At 37.2% G+C, this 27,364-nt stretch overlaps 1 protein-coding gene across 1 annotated transcript in view; it reads right to left on the bottom strand.

Moving 5' to 3' along the window:
- The window catches only part of LOC106088317 (developmental protein eyes absent), a 96,236-nt gene that overhangs the window by 18,626 nt on the left and 50,246 nt on the right, over positions 1–27,364 (bottom strand).

The following is a 27,364-nucleotide window of genomic DNA, read 5'->3' as shown; positions in this document are numbered from 1 at the left end:
ATATCTAAGAAGTAATTCTTTTAGAATTTTCCGATAAGAGTGTCCCTAAAAAAATTCTGCCGTATCATTATTTCTAATCAAATTTTTCTCCTTTATAACATGGGACGGTCTAATGTACAATACATCTTCCAATGACTGTACATTTTCCACTGACTGCTGGCAAAGTTACTGAATGAAACATATAAGCGTACGTTTGCCTACGAAAAATGGGAGAGTCACACAAGAGATAAATAAACGAATCAACTTTTCGTGTAACAATGCATCTTTCGATGTAATCCAAACATTTTTGATTTAAAAAAATTTTAAATTTACTAGTAAAAACTCATTCTTTGCCACAAACGAAGTGGCTGAAGGTTTCACCATTAACGAAGAGACTTTAACATAACACAGTCGCACGTTCAACCGTGAAAGCATACCTGGTAAGTATGGTCCAAATCGGTGCATAATCTGATATAGCTCCCATAGAAACCAATCTCCAGATTAGCATTCTACGGCTTCAAGAAGCTCACATTTTTGTTTGATTTGCAACAAATTTTGTACATAGAGTAAGCATGTGCCGTTCAACTAAGTTAATTTTTGTAAATTTTTAGTAGAATCCATGTTGGTGGGTTCCCTAGATTCGGCCCGGCCGAATCTCTTAAAAATGGTTTCCTCCTTTTAGCATAACCATCAAGTCCCTTATGCCACCACTTTCTGCTTAACGTGTGAAACCATAAAAATATTGATTGCCTTTTAAGTGTCCAACCATTGTTTAAGGCTTATTTTGTTTGTATGCTAAATTTTGTGGCTTAATAGTACTGTGGGTGAGCCGCTTTAAATTAAAACGGGATTAATGAAGCCTAAACATAATGAAAACAAATATTGCTTAGTAAGCATAAATGCCGGTAGCAGCTTTGACTTTTCCCAGTGAAAAGCCCCAAACTGTGGCGAAGCACAGTTCTCAGGCTGGCTAAACATAAATTTCCAGACGCGAGGCGCTATGATTTTTTGCTGCCCTTCAACGAACTGTTCTAGCCCCAAAAATCAAACAATAACACACAGCAAAAACAGTTGAGTCAGCTTTCCGGGAAGAGACTGCAATAAAAAGGTGTCGCCTTCATAATCAGCCGTTAATGCAATTATGTTTATAAACATTTTCTACATACCTAAACAAAAATGTGCAATTTGTGCCCAAACCATTGGCTAAAAATGACAAGGAAAATAAATACACAAATTTTTGATGGGAAAAATTTAAACAAGAAATTTATTGTGTGTGTGCCAAGACAAAACTGTTTTGGTAACAGTCAGGGTTTTGTTCTGGGCCTGTTTGGCTAGCAGGCTATCTGGCTTTCCGGGCTGGGCAGGTTGGTATGGCTGCTAGCTGGCTGAATGAATGGCTGGCTGGTTGGCTGGCTAGCTAGCTGTCTTATCTCAACAACAATTAAAATTAATAATAAAAAAGTAACACCGAAATTATGCAGATGAAGTGGACGATGAAGAGATGTGTACGACAATGATGAAGATCACGATCTGTTAAGTGGCATGTGTTTGTTTGTTTCTAGTTGCTGTAGTTGTTGTTGTTGATGGAGATCCCAGTGCCTGGGCAGCCGGCCACCAGTATGGGGTAAGCACACGTACCCCCAAATGCTAGTGCCAGCAGTCTGCTCTCTGGCTTTGTCTGTCTGCATGTCCGTCCGTTTGTCTTTTCACTGATTTCCAGTTGAAACACAACAGCAACAAAACTGTCAACTAATTTATGGCACAAGTCGCCAAACAAAACATTAAAATTTATAAAGAAAGAAAAAAAAAACAACAGCCACCACGGCTCTAACCTGCATGCTGCAGATACGGGTAGAGGAGAGGAGCAATAACAACTTCGAACAGCTTCAACCTCACCAAAACTTCCTACAGCTACGAGAAAGGTAAAAACAAACAGCACAGCTCGGTGGAGAAGAATACCTGTTTAACCCTTAAAGATGCCAGCCAGGCTTAGAGCTCAGCCCAGCCTCACATTAACTTGACTGACAGATCTTTATCTGGCATTTTTTTTTTTTTTGGCTGAACATTTTTCTTTGGGCCTAAATGTGTGCCTTATTGTCTCTGTGTGGTGTTGTTGGTGACAGATTTTCTTTTCAGATAAATTATTAAAAAAATTATTTGATTTGTTATTATTCATAATTCGAGCTGTGTGTGTGTGTGTGTACAATGTCTGCTGCTCATTAATTATCATTAAAGACTTATTGATTTTGTGTTTTTTGCCCAGTAAACTTTCTTTGGGGTGGGATGGGATACCCTTCGCTTGTTTTTTTTTTTTTTGTTATTTATAGCTGATCGTTCGTTCGTCTTCCACAATTTGTTTTCCATTAAAATGACTTATGAAGTGCCAAAAATTAAAAACCTTCAAGAATTTTTGGTTTTGGCCTTGCTTAAGCTCTAGCCGCCGCAATCGTTTGGCCCCATCAGCCAAAAAGGCAATGGCAGGTAATCCTAAGAAGATTTGCATTCATTTTTCTCACTCATGCCGTTGCGTTTGTTACACTCTTATCGTCACCCCAAAATCGTGGCCATTCATTAAAAGTGATTAATTTTTATTTTATTTTTCTCATCTTTATTGGTCAAGAGGCTCCCCGAGCCAAAGGGGCAAGGTGGATTTTATAGTGTTAGGGTGTTGAGTGGTAAACTCAAATCGATTTTTTTTGCTTTGTTAAATACCAAAAGAAACCACTGACTTGTCATCAGATAATCATGATTGGTATAATCCGCAAACTGAAAAGATATTTGGCAGCATTTTCTTCTTGGAGAATGTAAATAAAAGGATTGTAGAGAAAATCTTTGAAAAAGCTGCCTCTTTTAGTTCATAGCCAAATATACATTTAAAGAGCCTTTTAAAAAAATGAGATTTGCCCTCAACTTCTAGGCCTTATCTAAATATCATAATTCTAACCTAAACAACGTATTTACAAACAAACTCAAAACCTAATATAAAACCAAACAATCCAATCCGTGAACAAGACTATTTACAAAATATCTTCAAAATATCTACACAAGAGAACCAAGATAAACCAAATATACAAAATACAAATTTTGCCAATGAACAGTCCGATTCAAGTTTTAAGCTCAATGATAAGGGGGCTCCTTTTTATAGCGGACTCCAAACGGAGTGCCGCAGTGCGACACCTCTTTAGAGAGAAGTTTTACAAGGCATATACCTCACAAATGTTACCAGCATTAGGAAGGAAAACCACCGCTAAAAATTTTTCTGATGGTATCGCCCGGATTCGAACCCAGGCGTTCGGCGTCATAGGCGTACATGCTAACATCTGCGCTACGGTGGCCTCCATATATATAAATATAACAAAAATATAACAAAATTCAAAATAAAATAAAAATTACCATTAAACAAATCTATCCCCATAATTCACAATGTGGTGGGTCCCAACCTCCGATCCAGACTATACACCAAGTTATCGGACCCGTAGGTTCCATATCTTCTATTATATAGCAGAATATTACCGCCGTCGTCATACACCACAGCATACCGCGGAAGGCACATAGGGCTCTGATGACCGTTGGTCTCCATTAGTCGTGAAAAATACTCCTCCGTCATCGATCAAGCCCGAGCTATTCGATTACGATGTTGCTGATATCCCAGGAGGTGATCAATGGCCTGTGCCGTCATGAAACCATCAATGCGAGCCACGCAGGTACCATTATAGGCTGCGCGGCAACTTGGGCTCCTAAAATATCCATCGACTGTTCTTTGCTTCCTAAGACCCAGGCAGTACACCAGTATTCTTCTCTCCAGCACCCTGATTCTCTCCATCTGGTGAGACGATATCGTGGACCAAACCAGAAAAACATATGCCATAGTAGGCCGGATTATCTGCTTGCAAATTGTAAGTTTGACCTTTTTGCTCAGGCCCCCTCTCTAAGCGGGCATCCAGAGCACCGAGTGAAGCGCGGCTCTACCATTTCGGAGGATCTCGTCCTCATAACGCATATTCTGCTGAGAGACTTCCCCTAGATACTTCCGAGTGTGGTCCCCACAACTATCACGAGAAGCTCAGCTGGGAGCTACCGAGCGCGTCCACAGATTGCGGATAGTGGAATGCTCCATACGGAGAAGCTGCAACTGCAGTCGCGGACAATTAGCGGGATCGAGTGGAGAGTTTTAGTGAGGGGCCGAGCGGCACCGACTCTTGTGTTAATACTGAGTGCCTATGATGATCGATACGACAAGGCGAGTTATTGGCGACTTTAAATAACCAATGGCCATCATGTTCCCGCGGCGATCGGTCGTATAAACCCAAACGAGCTTGCTCGCTTTTAGAGCTTGACGAGATCCCCACTTCCACATGCAAATGTGGCTACAACAACAACACACGTATGTTATTGCCTCAAGACCATACATCGGCAGATCGGTCTATGCGGCGGATATATGCAAATATGGCCCGGTATGGTCCATACTCGTCTCGCATACGGAAGGCTCCAAAACAACTTGCGGTTAATAATTTCAGAAAAATGGGATAATAAATGCTCCTACGAGGACTGCTATATAAGTTTCTGGCATTTTAATGAAAATAGAAATTGAATGGAAATTTTTATCATCAAAAATGGTTTTATTGTTTTTCAAAATATTCTCCACCATTTGAGCATGAGCTCAAACCAATTGGAAGTAGTGCTTATGTTCCCACTGCCATTGAGACACCTCCTAAAAAATAGTTATTTGAACTCTTAAATATCATTTTCTGGCGCCGAAAATCATTGGTCACGCATTTTTACCTTAATATGCGGGAACAAAAAGAATTGATTGGGTGCCAAGTCAGGGCCGTACGGCAGATGACCCATCAATTTGAAGTTTTTGGCCGGTTAAAAAGGCGCTGGTTTGAACCGATCTATGAGAGCTCGCATTTCCATGAAGAACAACGATTCATCTTTTCCTTCCGTTTGTAACACCTCAATACTTTTTGTGCGTTCTGTTGCCCTGCAGCACCCGCATCAAGTATAGCGTGTATAAATGAATATATCTACGCCCAAATAAAAAAGAATCATAGCGTTGTCAAATTGACCCCCTTTATGTACATAAAAGTGAATCAACAACAAATGTTCATATATTAACAACAGGTGTTTGTGAACAAACGTTGGAAACAGTCCACAGTTGTTCACATTGTGACTTCGTTTTGTACATATTTTTTTTTAAGATTGCAAATCGAACCTGAGTCCCATCCATCCCATCCCATGATTGTGTGTTTACAAACGCCTTATCACACTGCACCACCGCCGTCTATATGTATACAATATTTTCAACAACGTCTGTTCATGATAATGACGCCACTGATGCATGATTTAAAACATCGTTTTTCTATCATTGTAAGGGACAAATTTTTGTCAGATTTCGCAAAATTTTGATTACTAACCACCCAAAGCAAATGTGTTGATTTTTTCAAAATAATGCTAATGTTTATTGAGTTAATTGGTGCATTAATTATTGATAGGGTGTTTAGATACATGTTTCAACTACAAATTTTTTAATGATCTAGAAAATATACAATTTTTATTTAACAATTTTATTGATAACATAGCAACATTTCAAAAATTCAAAACAAATTGATATATATTATTTTATTACTTTTGATTTTATTATTCTAATCATTTATTGTATAGACAAATCCATTGAATTAAATTAAAAAGTCGTAAAAATTAGTTTTTTGTTAAATGGCAAATACTTTATTCACCCGCATCTCTCTAATTATGATCGTTAAAATCTTTATGGTCCTCATCTATGTTTAGTGGCGTTGGTACAATTGTGACAAAATCATCAGTTGCTCTCGTACAGTTTTCTGCTGTCTTGCATAAGATTTTTAAATAATGCAAATTTTTTTTTGTGAATAAAAGCATTTCACTCAGTCAGTCATGTGTTGTTCATTATGGTCAAGAAAACTATGTCGTCTAAACTAAAACGTCAATGAGTTGCCTCTTTTTATGCAAATTGGCAAAGATTGAAATGTGTATAAATATTTAGTGGTGATTATTGACAAGAATTTCTAGAGTGGATCATATACATACATATGTTTAATTTTAAATAATTTTGGGGTTTTCTTTATACAAAAATTTTAAAAATATGATTTTTTTGCTTTGTATTGGACATACTTTGCAGGGATGCATAATGCTTGAAATTTGTAATGCAATGTATGAATGTTGAAGTACATTGCAATTGATGTATTGTCTATTATGACTAGTGTTGCCGTTTTTGGTAGGTTCATACCAAAATTGATGGGTTTTTGTACTCTTGGTAGGTTGGTAGGCTGACCAAAATTTTGGTAGGTTTTTCAAACATAAAAATACCGAGTTATTTACTGAAAAAATCGCCGGGGATGACTTAAAATTATTTCACTTCTTGTCGTTTCTGTGTATTCGTTAAGAGTGCAGATTAAAACCATGAATAACAAGAGGTCTCACTGTAACAAATCTCAGGAAAAAGGGTGAATGTTCTGATATTGACTGGTATGAGTGTTGAGGGATTTCTTCCAAATTTCGTAAATTTTGAGTAAGAAATGCGGCTTTTGAGTGTTCAATCGGGAAATGGGGCTATACGGCAGCTGAATATAAATATGGTCAGACCTGGTCCATACTTAGATGTTGAAGGGTCCATGCAACTCACTCTAACGCCAAAAATGGGCAGTAAAAGCGCATTTCTGGGCTCAAACCCTTGAATCGTGAGATCGCTCCTGTCAAACTCGGTTGTTCATTAAATTCGAAGAAACCCTAATTTTATAATCCCAAGTTTTCTTTTCAGGAAAGGGTGCTATATCAAGATATACGACATCTATGAACTTTAAGCTGTAGAGTGATTTCCACAAACAGATAGACGGACATGTATAGATCGTCTATGAATATAACGACGATCTAGTTTATATACATTGTAGAGTTGAAAATGTATAAATTTATGTGTTGCAAATTTAATGGTAAAAAAGGGCCAACTTTTCTGTAGCGGGTATAAAAACATATACGGCATTCTTTGCTTGTAGTACATTTGGTAGGTTGGGGTCGGAGTTGGTACGATTTTTCTTAAATTGTGGTAGGAAATAATTTTCCTGAGTGGCAACACTAATTATGACTTAAGCTACATTTTGAAAAATCGTATTGAATTAGTCATTTATAGCCAACAATTGATTGTTATGTATTGTTATTATTTAAAGCAGTAAATTGTTAATAATGCTAATTGGAATTTATAACAACTGCAAAATTTGACGCCTCAAACATTTTTCTGATATGGTATTTGGACATGTGGGAGTATTACTTTATGGTAAATTAAACTGTAAGTGCCCCATTCGAACAAATGCAATTTTTAAAATAGGATTGATACTTGTACTTTATGTGGCATTTATACTTGTATTGAGTCAAAGCCAGACACTTTCTAATATATTTCTGTGAAAATATGACAAAACCCCACAATTTGAGCTTTGGGGTTTTGTCATATTGCCACCAAAACACTTACGGCCCTATTCACAACACTTAATATAGATTTGAAATAGGTTTATTTGACAGATTTCCTTTAAAGAACTGTCAAATAATTTCTCTATTTCTCTGTGGAATATATTACAATTTATTGTTAATAATAAAGGGTAAAAAGTGAGACATATGTGATAACAAGAAATTACAAGAAGAGAGTAGGGGGTAAGCGTCAATACGGCACTGTCGAATTCACTAATCCGATTTGGATTTAGATCTCTAGAAATTTGGTAGGAAGGATTTTTCTTATGACTCTTAGTATTACTAGTGAAATTTATAGAAATTGGTTCAGATTTAGATATAGCTGCCATATATGTATTTCGCCCGATTTTCACTTCTAGAGCCACTGCAAGCGCATTTATTGACCAATCTTGCCTAAAATGGTGCACAACATTGAAAACATCCTCCGAGGTCCTTCAAATTGATTCTGAATTACATATAGCTCCCACTTTGTACTTATCGGGTAGATGTAGGGTATTATATAGTTGTCGCCGCCTGGCTTTTGTCTTTTCTTACTGGTTTTATAAGGCGTTTTGAAAGTTGTTTGGGCGAAGTCAGTTCGGGCGAGTTTGGCTGTGGGGAAAAGTCTTCACATGGCAAAGTACTTCACCTCAAGTACCTTAAATGTCGCTAGCATTACGAGGGGATAACCGCCGCTGAAAATGTTGTCAGATGTTCTCGCCACCATTCGAACCCAGACGTTCAGCGTCATAGGCGGACATAATAACCTCTACTCTACGGTTGCCCCTGTGGTATCCTTCATACAATGCCCGATGTTCCAAGGGGTGATGATTACACATTGCCGGAGTCACGATTTAATAAAAAAGTAATGTACCCTTATTCCTGATCGAACCGATTGGAACTACCTTCTCCCAAGCGGTTTTTTGGGCATACCCAAGCCACGATTTTATAAAAAGTACTGTACCACTATTTCTGATAGAACCGATTGGAACTACCTTATCCTTGGTATTGGAAGAAACGTAGTGGTTTTTCGGGCATACTCTGTAGAACTAGCACTGGTCACTATATTAAGCGCATCAAGCGTAGATCCTTCCAATCAAAGAAGTGTTGGAATGGCATAACGACAATTGTCCTTAATATCTGCTCAAACAGTCAGGCAGTTCCCGTTAAATTCAAAAACCACCCTCGGCTGTCGCAAATCTCTCTATGTTAGCTAAATTTTCAGGATTAGACCAGACCCGTGCAACAAAAGGCAGACAGATAGTCACAAAGTACGGCTTTTGTACACTCCAAAATTATGGGGCCCAATCTGAACTTGAAAAGGTCACTTTGGTATCACTGGCTAGCACAAAGGTCTAAGTCATTGTGTCTGTCAAAACAGGTTAATATATCATCGGTAAACATGCTGATAGGCTGAAAACTGGAAGTAACGACTTCTGTAGAAGATTTGGAGAGGAGACTACAGAACATCTGTTGTGTGTGCCGCACTGGCAAACAGAAGGAGTTCCACTTTAGGTTCTCATATCTTTGAGGACTGGTCTGAATTGGCGGTTGTGAAGATTCACAAATGGTTGGGCTTTTTTAAGCTATCTGGATGGTTCAATGTAATGGAAATAGAAGGCATCTTCCTTCTTCAATTCCTGTAGTATATCAATGAACTAAAAATTTGAGTTCTGTAGCAACTTAGGGCATAAATGAATTAGCACTTCTGTTAGAACTTTCAATCACAGTCGAAACCTACAGTTATGCGATTTCGACTATAGTTCGACACTTTAGTAAAAAATCGCACTTAAATGAAACCTAAAGGGAAGAAATCAAATTACAAATTTTGCCCATGAACATTCCACTAAGGAACAGGGGCAAACTTCTCACATATAAATGAGTGCAGTCCGATTCAAGTTTTAAGCTCAATGATAAGGTACCTCCTTTTTATAGCCGAGTCCGAACGGCATGCCGCAGTGCGACACCTGTTTGAAAAGAAGTCTTACATGGCATAGTACCTCACAAATATTGCGAGCATAAGGAGGGGAAAACCACCGCTGAAAATTTTTTCCTTCTTATCTCTTAACTGAAAAAGAATTTCACTTATCCGAACCACGATTAATTGAAAATTACGGATAAGTGAAGCAAAATAGAAGCATTTTTGGCGTGTCACTTATCCGGTTTCGACTCTAAACCCTTTAAGTTTTTGTTTATGAACAAATATATCAATGAAACAATTTCTTTTGTTCGATTTGATAAAGGATCAAAGGAAAAGCTTCTCTCATGTCAATGAATACTCCTCGGTCCAAACTTTGTTCAATGACAAAGGCCCCCTTTTTTGTAGTGGAGTACGAAAGGTATGCCGCAAAACCTCTCCTAAAGAAAGTTTACAATGCTGAAGTACCTTGAAATGCTTTCCATACGTCGCTCAATGACAAAGGCCCCCTTTTTTAACAGGAGTACGAAAGGTACTCCTAAATCTCTCCTAGAGAAGGTTTACAATGCTGAAGTAGCCTCAAATGAATAGTGAATATTTTTTGTTTGTTTTTTGATGTTCTTCTCGGGAAAGTTTTCCCGATGATAGACAAACATGTTAACCTGTGTTCCACAGTCACTTCCTATGTCAAAGCAATTGACTTCTTTGTATGGAAATAAAAAATATTTATAGGTTGGATTTTGTAATCTTTATAAGTTTTACTTGTGTCCCACAATCATAAATTGTTTTTTTTTTATTTTATTTAATCCACCAACTTTGATACAAGTATGACTTTACCTCACTTTTGTTTTGTTTTAAGTTCTGCCTTTTTTCTTATAGAGTTAATTCTTCTTATTGTAATGTATAGTCCTTTGTTATTTAGTTATTGTATGGTATGGTTGTTGTTATACTACATATGTTTTTATTTGCATATACCTTGGGTTCAATCATCTTATCAATTAATCCACACCGGGGGGCTGAATAACTATAGGGCATTATGGTCACCATATTTTCGACACGCAACTATTTGCCGATATCAATGTATAGGAGAAGACACCAATTTTTTCATTCAAAATTTTCAACTTTCAACCTTTTGTTCTTCTTCTATTATAGGACACAAGTGAGGCGAAATGAACTAAATAAGAACTTACAATTCACAATTGGTAAGTGATATAGATATTCTATTATTTTTATTGTAAATTTTATTTCTTTTTAAAAGCCTTATAAATTGCCGTCGGTCTTAATGATGGCTGTTGTTGTCAGGGGGTGGTTGTGGGCGATATTCACATTAGCACTTTAACTTTTTGTTTCATTTCATTTTTTTTCTTTGGGTGGTATAGAATTTCATATTATGTCTGACTTGTTAGGTTTATATAACAATTGTATGTTGTTGGTTTTTCTTTTTTTTTGTTTGTTTTAATTTTTCAATTAAAAGTTTTCTCGTTCTATAAAATACGTGATTCGTATTTCCGTGTCGCTGGGCGTTTGTTACGGTTTGAGACTCTCGAGAAAACTGAACTCCTTCAAGCGACTCAAACATCCTAAGCCACATTAACACCACGCACGCACACAAAATTGCGGCGTTTTCGTACAAAAAAACTCACTCGCTTAACCAACACCAACACATGCCTAGTAACAGCAATTCTCCCGTTCGTACTTGATGGCTGGTTCGTTCGAGTGGCAGCCGACCACCCCATAATGTAGCCAAGTATATGTGAGAGTATTGTTTGAATAATCCACTCAATCCGGTTTGGTGTTCACACTCATACACTGCTATGCTTTGGCTAAAGAGGAATGGTCGTTTGTTTGCCATCTCTTTCGTTATCATTTATATGGGAAATCAAGCTCCGCCTTCATTTTGAACTAAGGTAGATGAATACAATGCATATATAACAACAATAAGAAAATGAATCTTTTTGTGAATTTTTTCGGGATTTACTTCATCTTTAAAGGTGGTTTAGTGGGTGCTCAATTGAATATGTACTTGTAAGTCGGAATAAGGTGGATTATTGTGTTAAAAAATTGTGTAAGTAACTACTAAACTACGGCCGTAATGAAGCCTTAAAATAGATTTATTTATCAGTTCGATAAAGAAAATCTGTTAAAAAACCTATTTTAAAGCTATATTAAGTTTTGTGAATGCCGGTGTTATTCTCGATAAATTTTAGAAAATAAATAGCAGATACCAGTTTCATAGTTCTTTTTGTAGTCTATGCCACCATAGCGCAGAGGTTAACATGTCCGCCTAAAACGCCGAACGCCTGGGTTCGAATCCTGGCGAGACCATCAGAAAAAATTTTCAGCGGTGGTTTCCCCTCCTAATGCTGGCAACATTTGTGAGTTACTATGGTATATATAACTTCTCTCCAAAGAGGTGTCTCACTGCGGCACGCCGTTCGGACTCGGCTATAAAAAGGAGGTCCTTATCATTGAGCTCAAACTTGAATCGGACTGCACTCATTGATATGTGAGAAGTTTGCCCCTGTTCCTTAGTGGAATGTTCATGGGCAAAATTTCCATTTGCATTTGCTTTAAAGATCAGTTATTTTTGGCTGGCATTTACCACAGAGGTAACTACCAAACCAATGGTTGTCCAATTTATTTATTAGTCGACAACCGTGGGTGATTTTATTATACCCTCCATCATAGGATGGGGATATACTAATTTCGTCATTCCGTTTGTAACACCTCGAAATATGCGTCTAAGACCCCTTAAAGTATATATATTCTTAATCGTCATGATATTTTAAGTCGATCCAGCCATGTCATTCCGTCCGTCTGTCTGTCGAAAGCACACTAACTCTCGAACGAGTAAAGCTAGGCGATTAAAATTTTGCACAAATATTTCTTATTAGTGTAGGTGGGTTGGGACTATAAATCGGCCGAATCGGTCCATGTTTTGATATAACTGCCTTACAAACCGATCTTGGGTCTTGACTTCTTGAGCTTCTAGAGGGCGCAATCTTATCAGATTTGGCTAATATTGCCGATTGATAATCTTATATAGCTGACATATAAACCGACCTTGGGGTTTGACTTCCAGAGCTTCTAGAGGGCGCAATTCTCCGATTCTTATCCGATTTGGCTGAAATTTTGCATGTATTGTTCCGGTATGAGTTTTAAAAACAGTTGCAAGTATGGTCTAAATCAGTTCGTAACCTTATATAACCGCCATATAAACCGATCTCCCGATTAGACTTCTTGAGCTTCTAGAGGGCGCAATTCTTATCCGATTTGGCCGAAATTTGACATGACGTGTTTCTATATGACTTCCACCAACTGTGCTTAGTATGGTTCAAATCGGTTCATAACCTGATATAGCCGCCATTTTAACCGATCACCTGATTAGACTTTTAGAGGGCGCAATTCTAACATTTTGCATATGTCGTTTTGTATGACTTCCAACAACAGTTCCAAGTATGGTCTAAATAGGTACATAACTAGATATAGCTGTCATATAAACCGATCTCCCCGTTTGACTTTTTGAGCTTCTGAAGGGATCATTTGTTACTCGATTTGCCTGAAATTTTGGAAATTTTGGAAGGTGTTTTTCTGTGACTGGTTTTTTTTTTTTTTTAAAAAGTCATTCAAAGAACTTGATAAATGTGAGCTATTGTGGAGGGGATTAAGATTCGGCCTGACCGAACTTGGCAAGCTTTTACTTGTTTTTTAAAAAAATCCCCATTTGGTTTAAAATAAAAAATATTTTCAAAAATTTGGTCGAAAGGTGAACCGGATTGCAGTTTCTGAGATTCCATTCCTTCTTCAGCGGCATACTTCGACGAATTACCCAGTCAATCTGAATTTAAGTCCAGTCGAACACATCTAAAACCTTTGGCAGTGGCCTAATACCCTAAATCGGCGGGTCGGTCTATATGGGGGCTATATCAAGATATAGTCCGATATAGCCCACTAAAGAAGAATCTGTGCAAAATTTCAGCTCAATATCTGCATATCTTTATTTGAGTCGATAGTACGATCCATATAATTGAAAGCTTGAAGATTATTTCATGTAAATGTTGGCTGTGACTGCGCCTCAAATGGTCCATCCGCTTAGTACAATTTTGGCATACTCTTTCCAACATTTCGGCCAGTATCTCACGAATAAATGCTTTAATGTTGTCTTCCAATGCGTCAATTGAAACGGGCTTGTCTGTATAAACATGAGCTTTAACATAGCCCAACAAAAAAGTCTAAAGGCGTTGAATCGCAAGATCTAGGCCGGTCCCGAACGTGAAATAAAATGTTCACCGAACTCGCCTCTCAATAAGTCCATTGTTACGCGTGCTGTGTGGCATGTGTGCCCACATCATGCAGGTCAAGCTCTTGCATTTTGGGCAAAAGAAAGTTGAATATCATCTCACGGTAGTGCTCACCATTCACAGTTACCTTACGATTCGCATCATCCTTGAAGAAGTACGGTCCAATGATGCCACCAGCCCATAAACCGCATCAAGCTGTGACTTTTTCTGAATGCATTGATAGCTCATGCAAAGCTTCTGACTGAACATCACTCCAAAATTGACAAATCTGCTTATTTACGTACCCATTGAGCCAAAAATGAGCTTCGTCGTAAAATAGAAGAAGCGCGCGATGAACTTTTTTAGCAGAGTACTCATTTTGATAATAAAATTCAAAAATTTGCAATCGTTGTTTATTTGTACGACCATTCATGATTAAATTATAGACCAAACTGAAGAAGTTTTACAGTGAATCTAAACACGAAACGTGCGTGAGCTGTTTAAACCAGTGTTGCCAAAAAGATAGTAGCTAAAAAATTACCCTTTGTAATTGAGAAGAGCACTTTCGTTATAAATGGCTTTTTTCAGAGAATGCCTCATATCTCTGACAACTGAAATATACAGCCAGTACTTGACATGCGGTTATGCCCCCAAAATTTGCCAATGACTCTTTTGTTGGGATTCAGGGCTTCTTCGTCAAGTATGAAGTTCAATTGCCTTGGATTTGAAGTTCAAAACTCCTGGGAATTTTGAACTTCCAATAAATTGGACATTCTCTCATCCCAAGGAGGCAGGTGTCGCCTTGGGTAACCTGTATTTCTTGTTAAGAAGAACAACTTCCGTCTTGACGAAGTATGTAGAATATACATTCCCAAGACATGGAAGTCAGCATATCTGATACAGATCATAGTTTGATCAATGATTAAATTAAACTTGATGGATAGATTTAAGATGGATAGATCTATCCATCTCAAATTTAGAAATGAGTTTTAGTTGAAGTTCAATATCAACTGAAACTCACCTTTCACTAGATTAGGCTGAAAATAAAATGCTAAGCTACATTTCTCTTCTCTACAAATCATGCCCGGTATAATCACAAAGGTTAAAATATATTTTTCAAGTATTAATGTATAGTCAAAACTCAGACTATTAGAGCATGTGGATCTCCTCGAAACTACATACTTATCCAAATGTTACTTTGTATAGGGATATCGTAAAGATATCTCCTAGGGACATATATCGAACCGCTGGTGTGATAAGAATAATAGTAGAAAAATAGTTACGTATACATGTAATGCAGGACATAATGATAGACCCATTACTGGTAATGCTGCAAATAATCATGTCTTACTAAATGTTTATTTGGCATTTCATTTCGAATTCTTCAACTCATGAATATCTCATTTTGTGATTGATGAAATAAAGTCTGGGATTGCCGATTTACATTTTTTGCTGCCCTATCCGACTATGGTTATTTGAAATCCTAATTTCAAACACAAATTTTTGAGGTGGCTCTTTTACAAGAATTCCCCAACTCTCATTGCAAAAACATGATTTTTTTTCTTAAATATTCATTGCAATAATCAAATCGCTTTTATCTCTTATTACTAATATAGGCCTTTGCATTTACATGTTTGTTTTCTCCTGGTGTGTGGAGAACATGTGCCGTACATGCTCTTCGTGCCTTGGATTTTTAATTACAATTTTCGAAGTTTTTTTTTTTTTGCTTCAATTATTCGCAATCATTTGCATAATTTATTTGCATTGCCTGCTAGCCTCCTAGCCGAGGGTAGGGAATGTTCTTTCTGCCCATACGCTCAGCACATCTTGCCACAATTACAAAGTTCTGTTTTGGTCATTACGGAATGTGTTGGAGGAGCAGAAAAATATTCTTCAATTCCCGAGAACTGTGTTGGTGGTCAGCCCAGCAGGCACAGAAGGAAAACAACATGCCAAAAACAATAATAAACATTGTACGAGGAAGATTATGGTGGAACTACTACTACGAGTACTCCTAATGGCACCCCTACTCCTACGACTTCCTCCCACTACCATGCTTCCATTCTTTGCAACGACAACGTTAATGTGTTGCAAGCTTTACGGAGCATGGATCGTGGATCGAATCGATTAAAACAAACACTGGGCAAACAGTAGCTTGACTTGCGGCATAAGTTTATCATATCAAAGAAATTGTGGTGGTCCCCACCATTGAATGTTTGTGATGTAAGGGCCATAGTCTTCTTCTTCCATCGTTCTCTTCGTCTGGTGTGCCAAGTTTGCAAAAACCAATTTTTGTTTATTTTTAAATCTTCGACAATGATGTGATTGTGGATATTTATGAAAGTGCTACTGGAATGCTATGAGATGAGCTTGGAGGGCCCATAAACAATCATCATAACGTTGTATAAATATATTCCAAGCATAATTATGCTGCCACTTCTGCTAGAGAGCATTATGTCCACATTGAATTAAGCTCCAAGATATTGTGATGGTCATCTTCGTCCTATGTGGGTGGATGAGTGAATATGAAATGTTAATAAAAGAGTTGTATGAAAATAGATTTAGAATTTGTTTCCAAGCGGAAGACATAAACATTCCTTAAAAATTCATGCAAGATTTTTTCTTTCATTCGAAGCTGAAGAATAAAAATTTTAAGAAAAATTTGCTGCTGAAATAAAATTTTAACAAAATGCTCTTTAGAAAAAAATGTTGACAACATTTTCCATAAAAATCACTAAAATTATTTATAAAAAAAAATTTTTCTATAAAAAAAAATTTTAAAAAAATGTTTTAATTTTGTTAGTTTGTTTGCTTATTTATTTGTTTGTGTGTTCCTTATAGACTCAAACACGGCTGAACCGATTTTCTTGAAATTTCTACAGATTATCCTTAATGATCCCGTGGGTACTATATTTTTTGATATCTGAAGGGGGGACGCACCCTATCCTTACCCTAATTTTCAGAAACGCCAGAACTCGGAGATGGGTGGTGAGATTTAAACGAAACCTAAAAACCCCCACTAGGGCCGCCCCACCCTCAAAACCTATAAAATATATATATATAGACCAATCCCGACAATATGGGACTCAATGGCAATATGGGCTTCAAATAAATGATATTTGAGAGTAGAGCACGATGCTGATATATTTTCAAGTGTTTGGGGGACCACCCCACTCCCCAAAACACCCCTAAATTGGACACATTTACCGACCATGTCAATGTGGGGCTCAAATGGTATTGGAAAATAGAGCAGAAAATTGAAACCCACTTTCGGGACCAATATTGTAGGGGTTTTTCTTTACCAAAACACCCCACAAAAAGCATTTCTTTACTGACCATCGCAATATGCGGTGTTCATTTGCAACTCAGTTGCGATGAACATCTCGCCGACCGAACGGCGATGCTTCAACCCTTCAACCGTGTTTTGCTTTGTATTACGGAATCTACTCTTGCCTCACGGGATTCCAGAATTATTCCCTTTACCCAGGGGCTTTTCCAGAATTCCCCAGGCCTGAAGTTATTGGAGGTAGACATTCAGATGGTCTGCAACGGTGGCGATTCGGTGACCATCCTGAGAGTTGGTGAGTGTCCCAACTTGCGGCTTAAATAGAGGTATTTGGGAGTAGAATAGGAATCTTATATCCAAATGTGGGACCATGTATTAAAGGCACCGCCCTTCCCCAAAACACCCCCAAAAGGGTTCGAATTTACCGACCATGCCAATATGTGGCTCAAGTTAAAGGTATTTGAGTTTTGAAAACGAATTTGGTAATCAATTTTGGTTATTGGGGATTAGAACATGATATTGAATCCCACTTTTGGGACCAATTTCCTCGGGTCTATTCCTTCCCCCAAAACACCCCACAAACAGCATTTTTTCACTAACCCTCGCAATATGGGTCTCAAATTAAGGTATTTGGGTGTAGAATACAGATCTTACATTCAAATGTGGGACCATATATTTGGGGCGCCGCCCCTTCCCCAAAAGGGCACAAGAGTACAAATTTACCGACCATGGCAATATGTGGCTCAAATGAAAGGTATTTGAGATTAGAAATCGAATTTGATAACCGATTTCGGGGCCAAGTATTTGTGGGAGGCCTCATCCCATGAACTCCCCTTAAACCAATGGCAATATGGGGTTTAAATAAATGATATTTGAGAGAGAGCAACCCAAAAGAGTAGAATACGAATATGGTATTGAAAACTGGTTCAAGTACACAACAAGTCGCCCTAACCCCCAAAACTCCTCCAAGAAAGCAAATTGAACGTTCCTATCAATATGAAGCTCAAATGAAAGGTAGTCGGGAGTAGATTGCGAATCTTGTATAAAAAATCAGGTCGAAGTACAGGGGGTCACAAATTAGATATAAACTTTTGAGGAGCCATCCCAACCCAGAAACTATCCCTATACAGGACGTGTTTTCCAACCATGTCAATATTGGACAATGGGGGCAAGGCACGAAATTTAAACCGTCTGGGGGTCCGTCTGATTTGGGTATCCAAATTTGAGGCGTCATGAATATCGGCCTCCCCAACTCCCATAGCACATCAAACATGACATATTTATCGACCATGGTTATAAAGACAGGGCTCAAATAAAAGATATTAGAAATTGAAAGAAGTCCCAGCAAAGCGGGCCCGGTTCAGCTAGTTTTCTATAAAAAATTAATTTTTAATCTAATTTTCTATTTCACTAAGCCTTGTTTACGATTTTACCATTGTTTTGACCATGAAACCTGAATTAAAGCCTCTCAACATCATAGCTCAAAATAATTAGTCGTTCTAATTCCCAGACATCATCCTTCTATTCATTTATGGATAAATTGCTAAAATAGACAGATTATCAAATGACCCATTTCCCAACGAATGATGACAAAATACTTTGAAACCAATTCACATTTTCCCAAAGCAAATAAAGAACAGCAAAACTTAGCACAGACCAAACTTCCGCATGTGTCAATTCCAGCAAAACTGCACATTCGTCATTTCTATGGGCTAGCAAATGCGCCCTGCAAAACAGCCAATGCCATTGGCCGGCATTTATTTTAATTAACAAAGTTCCCCGATAATGCTGACATTCGCAGGCGAATTAACAAAGCAAAACGCCACAACATTTTGCACAACAAATTCATTAATAAAAATATTCAAAAATCTAGGACAAGAGATAACAACAGTTTGACAGTGGTGGAAGGCAGTTCTCAGGCCAGAGATTCAGCAAAACCATGTTTGGCCTCCTCTTGACACCTCGATAACCAATGATATATGTATGCTAGGGGGCTTAGGTCAAAACTTAGTAATTTTTTATAAATTGTTCAAATTATTTTTTCTTTTTGTTGCTGTTGTTGTTACCCACCCAAAAATCCAAAAATCTAAGCGCATAATTAAAGCTGTCAAATCCTTGTTATGGCCCTCATTATTTATGCGCGTGCGTAGATCTCTTTGAGGCTCTTCAAAGTCTGTTGCCTTGACATCAAAGCAGAGATGTCTTTAAATGGAATCTGTGGCACATTAGCCCCGGCCAAATTAAACCAACGCAGATAATTTTCCGCTTGAAATTGATCTGCCGCAGAATGATGGTGGTGGCAGCATTAAATTTTCTTCTAGAGCTGCAAATATACGCGGGACTCTATGGTGGGCCCCATTTTGATGTTGGTTTGTGTGTGAGCGGGGCTTTAAATCGCTTTAGCACGATCGTGAGACAACATGTCGTCAATTATATCTACCACAGCGATCTTAAGAGCTGCAAATGGATTCAGGCAACAGCAAGAAAGCATGGTACAGTGTGGCGATTTGCAAGCCATAAAGTTGAGATGTGTGCTGTGGTGCGCCGAACTTCCAGAAAATTAAAATCAAAATTTCGAGACATTTTCAATGAATAAAAAATTTTGATAACATTTTCTACGATAATCGAATGATGAGAAATTTTTTTGAAAACATCTAATTTTGACAAAATTTTTCATGAAAATTAATTTAAAAGAAATTCTGTTAAATCAAGTTTAGTTGAAATTTCTTTCCTTGTAAAAGTGATTTTAAGAAAAACTAAATTTTAGAACAAGTAAAAAGGCATTAAGTCCGAACTTTGGATACCCACCACCCCCTTTCGTCACAATCCGGTGAAAATTGGATAACTTATGCACCCAAATTCGGCACGGACATTCAGTGGTCCAATAAATATAAGTCACTGTTGAAGTTTGTATTTAAAATTTCAACAAAATCGCGTAATAAATGCAGCTTTTATGAACTTGAGACCCTTAATTGGCACATAGGTCTAAATGACAGCTATATCTAAAAACAGTCCGATCTTTACCATATTTAGGTCGGATGGCGGGAGGCCTAAAACTACTTACAATTTCAGCGAAATCGGTTAAAAATATAAAGCTTGTTTTTCGCTTCAGACTCTTTATCGGGTGATCGGTCTGTATGGCATCTATATCTAAATATAGTCCGATCCGAACCATATTTGGAACGGATGTCGGGAGACCACTCACTGTTTCAAATTGCAGCGAAATCGGTTTAAAAATAAAGCTTTTATTCGCTTCAGACCCTTTATCAGCAGATGGGTCTATATGGCAGCTATATCTAAATACATTCCGATCTGAACCATATTTAAGTCAGTTGTCAGGAGGATTAAAATAACCCACTGCTTCAAATTTCAGCGAAATCGGGTAACAAATAAAGCTTTTATGGGTTTCAGACCCTTCATCGGCAGATCGGTCTATATGGCAGCTATATCTAAATATAGTCCGATCTGAACCATATTTAGGTCAGATGTCAGGAGGTTTAAAATACCCCACTGTTTCAAATTTCAGTGAAATTGGGTAATAAATAAAGCTTTTATGGGTTACAGACCCTCCATCGGCAGATCGGTATATATGGCAACTGTATATAAATATAGGCCGATATGGACCATATTTAGGTAGGATGTTGGGAGGTCTAAAACTACTCACTGCCGAAATCAAATGAAAAATAAAACATTTATGAGAATTAGACCCTTTATCGGCAGATGGGTCTATATAGCAGCTATATTGAAATAGAGGATCCGATTTGGCCCATTCAAGAACTTAACGCTGGTGCATCAAAAAGACGAATATGTGCCAAATTTCATCTCAATATCTTAATTTTTGAAGGCTGTAGAGTGATCAGAACAGACGGACAGACTGAAGGACGGTCAGACGGATAGACGGACAGACACTTGGACATCGTTCAGTCGTCTTAGAATTTTACGGCGACCCGAAATATATATACTTTGTAGAATCGGAAATTGATATTTCGATGTGTTGCAAACGGAATGACTAAATTAATATACCCCCTATCCTACGGACGGTGGTGGGTATAAAAAATTAACGAAAGTTAAATTTTGAATAAAAATTTTGTTTGAAGAGATATTGCTCAGTGCAAAAGCTTACAGCGAACAGTCTGATATTAGTAGTTGAGATTTCACATAGGATTTATGCTGATGATCTCAACTGTAAGTACTAAGTACAACAGGCTATGAACTGGAGGCCGTTCAGACGGATGGACATAGTTCACGATGGTACCGATGAGATAAAGAAACCCAAATATCGAAACGCGTCTACTAGTGGGGTGATATGTGTCCTGCCTTGTCTGAGGAACTGGCAATTTCTTTTCTTCAAGACCCATTTAACAATCTCTCCTTTTTGTGTTGCATTCGCTTGGTCATTAAGCTCGACTTGAAAAACAATGAATCAGAAATTGATTCGAATGACCGGCTGTTGAAAGCCAATCGGATAGAAAAGAAAATGTTGGCCGAATAGACGACAAATTTTCTATAATATCCAAATTAAAAAAAAATCCCTTAAAATAAAATCTTGACTACAAAAACCGCCCAAGAATGACATTTTTAGCGATTGGGGCAATATAGATATCAAATGAAAGTATAGAATACTTAATATAAAAATTTGGGGTCCAGTCCCAGGGTGGACGCTTCACCCCAAAAAAATCACTTTCAAACGAATATGTATGCCAATCGGGACAAAATGAGAAGGCAATTGAGAGTAGAATACCAAACATTAATAATAATGTGGGGTCTATTCTCAGGCGGGTAGTCCCACCCCTAAGTTTTATCCCAAATGGACATGTACACCGACATTTTGACCCTATTTTCTTTGAAAATCAAACTCAATTTTCGATGAGTTCAATGAAACTCAAATTTCATGGAAAGTCGAATTTAATGACAAGTTTGCAATAAAGCAACCTAAGCAACAATTTAAATTCATTAAATGTTTTTTAATTATTTTTATTTTTTTATTTAAATTTTTTTTTATTTTAAATTTTACCCAAAATCTAATTTTGAGAAAATGACAAATGATTTGTTCTACAAAATTTTCTATAAAAATCAAAATTTCGAATTTTGAACTTTAATTTGATTTGAAAAAAGTAGAATTTCCACATAGTAGTCGATGCATGAAATATCAAATTTTAAAAAAATTCTATGACATTTTTACTAAAAAAAAAGATAATATTTTAGAGATTTTTTGGCAATTTTTGTTTTTATTTTAATTTATTTAAGTTATTGATTCCTTTAAATTTGATTTCGAATTGAACATTTTTTATTACTTTCTGTAATTTTAATACTTTGAAACCACCATTGCCCTTGTAACACTGTGCCTTGTCAGTCTGAGCAACAACAATGCATGCATTGCCTTAGATAGAATACAACAAAAAGAGAAGTTACATACAACAACAGTAAACAAAACCCAGCATTTCAATGTAACTCTCTGCCATTCATCCTCCTCTTCTTCATGAGAGTTTTTGTTGGCGGTGGTGGTGGTGATGTTGATGGTGTTGTTGCTGCTGGGGCAGTTTTTTGTTAAACAAATCTTTTTTGTTTCTACAATTTGTTGCATTTGCATAATTTTTCTCATATTACACCCCCAACTCCACCATAGCCACCAACAAAATGTTGATAATGACGATGATGGGTAGTACCACAACAGCAACCACCACCATCATCGTCATCAACAGCAATAATACCACCACTGCCCTCATGATTGCCACACTTCACTCCCTCATATCCCCTTAAATTCCCTGATCCATGGTCTTGTACTTTTGTTGGACGACTTGGTTATTTCTTAAAGAGCTGCAGAGTGTTGTCAATGGCCGTTGCTACAGTGGATGGTTTCTCTGGCCTTCTCGATCATTTGATGGTGGCTTCATCTGTTCCTCAGATCCTGGTCTGAGTTTCAGAATATTTCTTGTTGCCTTTGTCATTATTGTTGTTTGTGTTTTCTTAGCATTTTGAAATATTTCCTGAAGTTCGTGGCGATCTTGCGCCATGTTGCATTTGCATTTTTCACTTTTGCCGCCGTCATCGTGTACGTGCTGATCGTGCGCACCAAAGTCTTCGTATTCAAAACTTTTCGAGTGCATGAAAAACAGTGATGCCATACTGTAGATCATAGATGGGCAGCTTGCACATATGCCCGCGGGCATAGGAAAAACGAGTATAAGCAGGTATTTCATTAAGTTGATGTTTGATGATACTCACACAAACACAGTTTGGTATTTTTAACAGTGTTAATGTGCCCATCAATGTTGTAGATTGTAAATATTGTATGGAAATCGCATTAAGTTAAAACATGTTAAAGCGTGATAAGTTCGGGCAGGCTATCTCGGTATCTCTTTTCAGGCAAACAAAAGGTAATGGATAAGAATTTCAGTTTATCAGGACCGATTCCTGCCATATTCAGTTTGGATGTTAAGAGGACACCCTAGCGCAGAGGTCAGCACGTCCGCCTATGACTCTGACCGCCTGGCTTCAAATCACAGCCAGAACATCACAAAAAAAAGTTTACGGTCGTTTCCCCCTCCTATGGCTGGAGATATTTGTGGGATACAAGTAGAGCTGGCAAAATATCGATGGCACTATCGATATTTAATTTTTTTGCATAACTCAACAAAAGTAAGCAAGCCGACACTGAATTTATCATTTAAGATACATTGCGCCTATAGAGGGCGCAGTTTTCATCCGATTAGGCTAACATTTTGTACAATGATTTCTCTTATGACTTCCAACTGACTTTATTAACCTTGGTTTTAGTTGGTCTATGCGTTGATATTGCTTCTATATAAATCGATCCCCTGAATTTTACTTCTCATTTTCTTTAAAAATATAGGTGATGGATAGATATAGGTGATAGATGAAAAATTATAATAGTATCGATACTATCGATATTTATTATTCAAAATATCGAAAATATCGAATGTTGCGAGGGAGGTCCCTAATCATTGAGCTTAAACATGAATCGGATAGCACTCATTGATATGTGAGACTTTTCCCCCTGCTCCTTTACGGAACGTTCATGGGCAAATTTGCATTTGTTGGAGACCTTAGTAGAAAACTTTGCGCAAAAATTCTACCCAATCGGATAAGAATTGCGCCCTATTGGGGCTCAAGAAGTAAAATCGGGTGATCGGTTTGTATGGGTCCTGTATCAGGCTATGGACCGTTTCAGAACATACCTGTCATAGTTGTTGTAAGTCAAAACAAAACACTTCGTGCAAAATTTCAGCCAAATCAGGTAATAATTGCTCCCTCTAGAGACTCAAAAATTCAAGATCCGAGGCAGCCATATGGCAACCATATTAGGTTATTCACCGATTTTTACAATACCTAGCAGAGTTCCGATCCGAGGTCGATTTATATGGCAGCCTTATCAGGTTATGAACCGATTTAGACCATACCTAGCCCAGTTATTGGAAGTCAGAACAAAACACTTAATAAAATCCGTATCGGATTAGAATTACCCCCTATAGAGGCTCAAGAAGATCAGACTCGAGATCGGTTTATATTGCAGCTATATCAAAACTTTATAGATATAGCCCATTTATAGAGATGGACGATGGATAAATACCCAAAAGGCATTTACCCGGTAAATTGGGTAAATACCTGGGTGTTTACCCATTTATACCCAAAAGCTCGGTATTTATAATTTTGCAGATATCTTGGGTATAAAAATATTTTCCAAACAATTGATGATTTCGTATTCTTTGTATATATAAACCTGATCTTTTGATCTTATAAAATCGGATTTAAGTTATACATAGCCGCTACATATACCGATCTCCAGACTTAAAGTCTTGAGGCAATAAATTGTTAATTTTTCATTCGATTTCGATGAAATTTGGTACAGTGAGTTCTGGTAAACCCCTACCCACTTATGTGTGGTTCAGATCGGACTGCATTTGGATATATTGTAGCTGCTCTATAGACCGACCGTCCGATCTCCCGATATATGGTAATGAGGCCATAAAAGGTCCATTTTTTACTTGAATCCGATTAAACTTAGCACAGTGTATTCTGGTAGACCCCTAACCAATTCAATCAAATGTGCAGATCGGACCATATTTGGATATATTTGCCTTATAGACCAATCTCCCGATATATTGTAATGAGCCTATAAAAGGAGCATTTTTCATCCGATTTCAATGAAATTTGGCACAGCGAGTTCTGGTACCCCTCTTAACCTTTTTGCTAAATATCGTCATGTTCAGACCATATTTGGATACAGTTGCCATATAGACCGATCTCCCGATATAGAGTATTGAGCCCATAAAAGGAGCATTTTTCATCCGATTTGGATGAAATTTGAAACAGTGGGTTTTAGTATCCCTCTTAAACTCACTGTTTCAAATTTCATCAAAATCGGATGAAAAATGCTCCTTTTATGAGATCAATACTCCATATCGGGAGATCGGTCTATATGGGAACTATATCCAAATATGGTCTATTTTCAAATATGGTACGTGTGCATTTAACATAACATAAAGTGTGCGCTCATGTGTGTACGTGTGCAGGTAAAATGGGAGAAAGAGCAACACAAACATAGAAAACGTAGAACGTGCAAAAAAATGGAAATGGTTTGCTGTCCATGTAAACACAGAACTGACATCTGAATACCGTCAAACTGGCCTGCTGTTTTCAGCAGTTCGCATGAGACCACCTTCATTAATCCTCCTTGGGTGATTGTCGAGACAAATAGGAAGTGCTCTATAACAAATCTTACTTGAGGTAATCCTCAGTTTCTGATGAAGAGGTGTAAAGAATTTCTTCCTGACTCTTTGTCCCTTACAAACTGATAATAGCAGCAAAAATTGCTTATTATGAATTATAACTTATTTCATTGCCCTTTCAGTCATGTTTCTCCCTTACTATATCTCGATGTCCCTCTCTCTATCTCTTAAGTAAGACACACTTCCAAAATTAAAAAAAAAATATTGTGACAAGTTTTAAAGACAAAATTTGCCAGACGGAAGTTTACATTTTTGCATTAATATTATGTGGCAACACTGTGTTTACTACAAATGACGAAATATCCCCTCATTGCTTTACTACTCTGCCCTTTACCCAAAGCATTACCACACCATGTCGAATATCAGCAATTACCATCTATCGGCTGTTTGTCTTGTTGTTGCCAAGATTTACGATCAGTTTGATCGTCTTGGACCTCCCGAGTGTTAATTAAATTTTACGCTTTTAAAAATTCTCTTTCAAACTCTCCGTTGTGATGTGGACGTTTTGGGGTGTTTGGGGGCAGAGTTATTGATAGAATGGGTGTGAGTGTGAGTGTACAGCCGTATTGCACTCTCAAAGGTCCATGAGTACAATCGAGTACTCACTCGTACTCGTGCCTAATGCTGTGATCGCAAAGATTATGAAAACGTTCGTCCAAGTGGAATATTTGCTGATCATTGAATGCGTCATTGGTTTTAGATGAAAATTGGGCATGCGCGCGCTGTTTGAAATGCTAAGAGATTTTGGGTGGTCAAGAATTCATGGTTGAAGTGTTGATTGCAGTAAACATGTACTCTAAAATGGGGAGCTCAGAACAAGAGATGGGTCAAAACACGAAATCTTTAGAAAATTTATAACACAACCAAATTTTTTTATTAACACTCTTTTGAATTTTGTGAAAAATTACTTCGGTGAAGGTCTAATGGAAAACAAATATACGGCTATATTCACAAAACTTAATGAAGCCCTAAAATAGGTTTTTTGACAGTTGTATAAAGCATCAGTCAAATAAACTTATTTTAAGGCTACTTTAAGTTTCATAAATACCTGAATTAGTGTTTATTGAAAATTGCCATTAAGCTTTTTTTTATAAATCAAATCATATTTCTAACGGATTATAAAGGGATATGAAATCATGGCGAAATTTTAGAAAATGTTAATCTTAGACAAACATTTTTAAGTATGCTAAGTGAGATGTTTCGCAACGTTCTTGACAATATTCTACACTCCTTGTCATTGTCAATAAAATTGAAAGCACAAAATACTAGGTTTTCTTAAGAAAATTTAACTTTAATACCATGCTGTATAGTATTGAGGTGGATTCTACTTCAAAGATACCTACACTCAGAAAAATGTTTTGTAACCATGAGTTAATTACGTAATATATGTAAGTTCATGATATTTATCCATGATTAGTTAAAAATTCTTAAAGAGTTAGAAAATTAACTATGTACAAATAAAACTTACTACACATAAGTATAAATTAAACAGCAAACAAACTGAGTAGAGTTGATTAATTTTAAAATAAACGAGAACTTTATTAAACATGGGTAAAAGAATATCATCGTTGAAAATAAATTTTCTGAAATTTATTACTGAATGAACTACTTAATGAAATTTGGATTTTTAGTTCAATATAACTAAAATATTAGTTGTCATTTCCATTTCTTGAATTCA

Source organism: Stomoxys calcitrans, chromosome 3 (genome assembly GCF_963082655.1).
Source record: "Stomoxys calcitrans chromosome 3, idStoCalc2.1, whole genome shotgun sequence".
NCBI lineage: Eukaryota > Metazoa > Arthropoda > Insecta > Diptera > Muscidae > Stomoxys > Stomoxys calcitrans.
Note: the sequence above shows the minus strand (reverse complement) of the source record. Positions and strands in the feature narration are given on the sequence as shown.